Here is a 6,000-nt window from a genome sequence, read left to right on the forward strand (position 1 = left end):
TAATGTTCTGGGGTTTTTCAGGAGTGAGGAAGGCATCTCCACTTTCATTGGCTGCATGGAGGGAAGGTGCATCACAGAATATTTTTTACTTCTCCAAAGCATTACATACTGGCCCTGGACCAAGCCTTATATTACCTAGGCAAGCTGAGAGATTGAATTAGTATGGCAGCTACCTTCCAGTGTCTCACTCTTGATCAATGGTGTCTAAGGGATGAATTTATAGCAGCAAGAGTGAGTCAGATTTTGGCATCACTGTCAGTGGCACCCTTCTCCCAGCATCAGCATAATTAAGACTTGGAGAGACTTACAATACAGGAGATTTTACAGCTCATCTTTTGCAGACAACAGAATTATTGTTTCAAATTGATGCTGGACCACAGGGGATAGGAAAGATTAGACAAGTCTTGGTATTCCTTTAGTGGCTACATAATATGCCTCAGTCAAAAACAGTGCTTTATGTCAACTGTTTTAAATAGTTGTTTGAGCTGACAGACTTCTTAATAACACTTCATTTGTCTAAGCTGCATACCACTGGGACAAATACACACTGTGTCAAGTTGAATCAGGCTATATCTGGAGACAGATGTTGTAGTACAGTAGTAAAGTAAATTCTTGATACATGTCGCTCAGAGGAGATTGTTTCTGTCTTATTCAGTGAGGTCTTTTATGAACCTATTTTTATTAGCCAAATAAATCCATGGATAAGATTTTACAGTTGTTTCATTCACAAAGCAACAGGAGAAAGTCCTGCAGAGTAGATGCATGGTAGAACATACAATTCTTCAGGAACCCTTAGCATTTCACTTGGAATATTTCGCATGTAGCTCTCAAAGCACTTGACAAAGCCACTCTTCAAAGAGTCTGGTATAGAAATTATATTATCTGCAGTACTTAGTGGATATATAATTAGAAATCAATTAAGAAAAAAGGCTAATTTATTTATTTTCAGAAATAGGCCTTCCTTTTTGCCAAAGACTTTTGAAGGCCTGATTTTTATATTGATTTGACTCTCCCACTGATACTGAAGGTAAAGCAAATTAGACAAAATCTTTTAGGTCTAAGATACTTCACTATACTCAAAGACTGAACCTAGGTTCCTCCCTTTTTGTTGGGCTGTTCAAAATGCTGTGCAAAGCCAGTCATTGTGCCGTGGTGTTTGAGACACTGCACATTTAACAGCAGGGAATGGTATTGACTTGAGCTAGACAGCAGTGCTGTGGCTAAAATATTGGTGTAAATGAGAACAAAACTCATTTCATTTCCAGTCTTTTGTCCAAGCACCACAGCATGATTTCTCATTTTAAATGAATGATAGACACCTCTTTCTGAAAGTGAATTTTAGGTTCTGGCTGGTGATAATGCAGTATATCCATTTATGCTGTGTCAATACCTGCCACCTCTTTGAAATCTACTTTTCTTCTTATGAAGTTGCATTTGGATAGTGCTGTCCTGCAGGACCATAATAAGGAAACAACATGGCTAAAGCAGTGCATGGAATATCTGTGCATCAGTTACCAGTCTGCTTTGGATGGATGGATTTAGAAGTTATCTTAGTGACTAACCACTGGAAAATCCTGTGATATGGGAGCTCATGCATTTTTTTGTAGCCACAGCTGCAGTCATTTCCCTTCAGAGACACATCATTTCCCCAAGACACATCCTGTCTCAGAGGGCTATGCTGTCTGCTGCTCCAAGCTTCTGTCCCCTTTTTCAGGAGCCAGCTTATGGGTGGAGATTTCCTTCCTAGTTTCTTCTCCTGAAAAGCTTCATCTCAAGCTCCAGCTTGAGAAATGGATTGAGTCTTGACCTCTTGCATAAACAGTGTCTCTGCATGCCAAAAGGAGTCTTAGTGAGAACTAGAGCCTCTGTCTAGACATGTTTCTTCATCATATAACTGTGATAGGTATGCCTTCCATTGCTGTGTTAACTATCTTTATCTCTTACTAGTAATGATATCAGAGTTAAACCAGGTATTTAAATACACTTGTGTAATTTTATGTAGTGTATTCAGTTCATCAGCAACCAAAACAACAGCCTGATAATTACTGCAAGCTGCAAGGGTTAATAAGTACTTCTGTACAAAAATAAACTATTGATTACTAATTTTCCTGAAATGCAGAAGTGCTTCATCTGTGACTTCAGTAGATTTGGGTCCTTTCATTCAGGACAGCAGTAGGGAAATTAACAAAAAGCCACACAAAGATGGAATTCCTTGCAGAAATGGAATTGTGATTGATCCGCGATGAAGTTGGGAAGTACCTTTGCTACAGTGAGAAGTAATGAATGTGTTAGAGAAGGATTAAAAGAAAAATCTGTGCCAAAGAGGTGGGTTAGGAGAATGGTACCTGTTTCAGGCAAATGTGTTAAGCATCTTTGAAGATGCTTGCTATTAATTATGGAAATTGGTTTGGGACAAACGGAGCATGACAGGGAAATCTGTATAAAGTCAGGCTAACAATGTAAGGTTCCTTCATTTGTTCATTTTCAAATGAAATTGGACCTGATGAATCTGAATGAGGCTGCCAAGGTGTATACTACTGTAACAGTTTTCTTCTTAGAACTACACCATTAGGTGGCAAAAGTATGCATTCAGCATTAGCAATTGCACTTACAATGCAAATACAACATAGAGAAAAAGGAAATGGGGGTAAAATTCTCTTCTAATTAACTCTGTCTTTAACTTCATGATCTCTAGTGGTGTCATCTCTAATGCAAACACAAGATTAGGAAATTGACCAAGGGAAGACTAGTAGGAAGAAATCCAATCTAGATAATTTTAAATAGCTTTATTTTTTAAAATTATCTCAGGAAAATGCCATTCTGACCTTTTAATTTACTCAGAAAAGCTTGACAATAGTGGCAGAACTGTTTTGCTTTCTTGATATCATCACAGAAGTTGGGGAAGAATGTGGTATAACACCAGCCAGCTCTCATTACTGCTAAAGGAATGTGGTGTGATTAAACCTCTATACGGAAAAAAATGGAATGTAATTCTTACATGTTGATTTGCTTTGAATGCATGCCACATGCTGAGGAATGAGTTTCCAGTGTATTCTTCAATTTTTAAAGATGCAGAGGACCTCACCTTCAAAAAATTAACTATCCTTTTCTGAAAATGAGGAGCATTTGGTTAAAGACATTTGCTCATATTTTCCAGTATCCAAAACCACCAAATCCTTTGAGAACTATCTGTGAATGCAAAGCCTTCTTTTTCTTCCTATTGGGAAATTCAAGTGTCAAAGCCCTTTTCTGTGAAGCCATGGAACAAAAGAAGTTTTTGTATTTCTACATATTTCTTCAAAAGTTTCACTAATATTTTATCAACTGTTAAATTATTTTGTCCTTCCAGAGTCCTCTACAGATGCCTGATCTCACTCCCTTTCTATATAACCCTGGAGACTGTGTCTCAGCTGCTAACTTCTGGCTGAAGAAGACTGGATGGGACTCCTTTCTGAGTCCAGCAGCAAGCTGTCATCCAAAAAGTGAGCTGTGGGGTGATGCAAGACACTCCCTTCCCTCCGGATCTGAGCTAGCTACCTCATCTTGAAAGGATTTGTGGCTCAATGATATCAGCTTAGAGTGAAATACAGATCACTTGTCAGCAGTTAATGATAGTATTTACTTGCTTACCTCACAAGATCAGCACTGTAAAGTGTGAAACCTCTGCTCACCCTTGAAAATGAACTACATAAAACTCAAAATTTACTGTAAGCAGGATCAGTGAGATATCTATTCCATTATTCTGAGAATATTTTCAGAACTTGGGGGATAGCACTGGCACAAGAAACTCTTTGGATCATAACAGTAATGTGGAATCCTTTTGTTGGAAAAGTAGCACTTTCAATCATCAGGTGCTGTCAGTATTTTTGGTATCCCGCATTCCCTGCAGTTCTTGGCTCTTGGCGAGACTTCCTGACCTCTGCTCATTGCAGATCTTGCACAGATCCTTCACCGAGCTGCTTGTCTTAAATTCCGCTTGGCAATTCTACTCAGCAAAGGGGAGCAATGAATAAAAACTCTAATTTCCCTACAGAAAATTGTGAGATACCATGGGACAGAAGCATCTGTAGAACATCCAGGCTACAGACATTGTAATGCTTAGACAAAGCCAGAAAGGAAGAGTATTTTGCAACTGGTGCATTTCTCCCTATTAGATACATACATACTGAATAGAGCTATCTTATGTACATGTCACTGATAGATTTTGGATGTACCAGTGAAAACTCTAAAATAACGTAGTTGCATTTTAAACATAAACAAATAAATAAACACATCTTCTGTGTGCATGGCAGTAATAAATATTGCAGCCAGTGCATTTTATACAGCGACACAAATGTGTGAGCTCTCAATTGATGCTCCAACACTTGCAATGTATCACAGCATTTTCACTGGAAGTTGAGCAGTCTGTTCAAAGGAAGGTTCTTTACTAACATTTGCTATCTCTGTATTTAACAGGCAACTCTGTAGGAAACAGACACAACCCTGTCTGAAGAAGGGGCTTGATTCCAGGACTCCTTCATTCCCAGGTGAAGTGACATTAGAACAGCAGTGGAAGTATGAAAAGTTTGGAAGTATGGAAAATTTCCACCTGGAATCTGGTGCTTGAGACATGCTTTGGAGCAATGGAGATGTGAGTCTGTGCATACGGGAGGGGAACCTGTCATAGAATCATAGAATCAGAGAATGGCCTGGGATGAAAAGGACCACAGTGATCATTTAGTTTCAACCCCCTTGCTGTGTGCAGGGTCGCCAACCACCAGACCAGGCTGCCCAGAGCCATATCTAGCCTGGCCTTGAATGCCTCCAGGGATTTCCCCTTTCTTATTTTAAAGGGGAAAACTTTGAGAACCTATCCTACTTGTGAGGCCTTCAATGGGACAAAATCAATTCCTGCTCCTAGATTTGATTTAATGAGATCCAAGCCCCAAACTCAGCCAAGATGAGACAACTCTGGACATGCTAGTTCAGTTCTGTGCTGTATGCAGCTTCAGAAAGTAAATGCTGGGCTATGCAGAAGCTACATTACAAACTCTGCAAAACATAGGTCATCTTTTCATCCTGTGTTTGGATCTTGGGACACAGGCTGGATCCTAATCTATGACTACCCTTATAATAATACTTAACAGGTTGGCTCAACAGGAAGAAGCCAGTGCTATGACATGACTGAGTGAGTTGCATGTGAACATACAGAGTATTAGTAAGGTTGTTAGTACAAATAGGTGTGTGGTTTATTAGCTCAGCCTTCTAAAGTAAACTTTACTGTGGCAACCTTACAGCTTTTCTGGGAGCTTTTCCCGGCCTTCAGAGCCCCTTCTGGCATTGATGCTGGGCCCTGCACAGCTCCTGCTGCAGTGCGGTGTTCCTGGTGTTCCTCCCGTGGGAGATGTGCAGGAGCTGGATAGACTGTGGAAGGAGTCACCTTTCCTGCAGGATGGAGCTAAATTAGGCCTCACAATGGGAATGCAAGGCCTTTTTTGTTTGTTTGTTTTGTTCAGTTTTGAGCATGGCAATTAACACAACCTGGCTGCTACAGATAAGCAGCGCATCAGCTCAAAGATCGTTGTTCCCATGGCCAGTCTGCCATGCCCCATCCACACAAAAAACTGCCACAGACTGCAAGCATTCCTGCATGGCATACCTGTTTCAGTTTAGTCTGGCTTTGGATTTATTCCTATACTATTTCTTCTCATTTGAACCTTTTTCCCCTCCATTTCTTTGGCTTCCCTCCTTCCACTCCGCGGTAATTCCTCCCACCCACCCCCATCTCCCCAGGCTCGTTGCCACCTGATGCGACCCCCGTTCGGCATCCCGCTCAGAGCAGCCCCGAGCCTGGGAAGGAGCGGGACTCGGGGTGGGCACCCAGCACCTCGGCCTCCTCCGGAGGGCAGAGCAGGGCTGCCCAGGGGAGGGGAGGCGGCCGTGCGCCGCCGCGCCGCTCCATCCCCGGCTTTGTTGTGCTCGTCGCCCGGGCTGCGGGCTAGGGGGCGGGGAAGCGAAGGG

Source organism: Meleagris gallopavo, chromosome 20 (assembly GCF_905368555.1).
Source record: "Meleagris gallopavo chromosome 20, MGAL_WU_HG_1.1, whole genome shotgun sequence".
Lineage (NCBI taxonomy): Eukaryota > Metazoa > Chordata > Aves > Galliformes > Phasianidae > Meleagris > Meleagris gallopavo.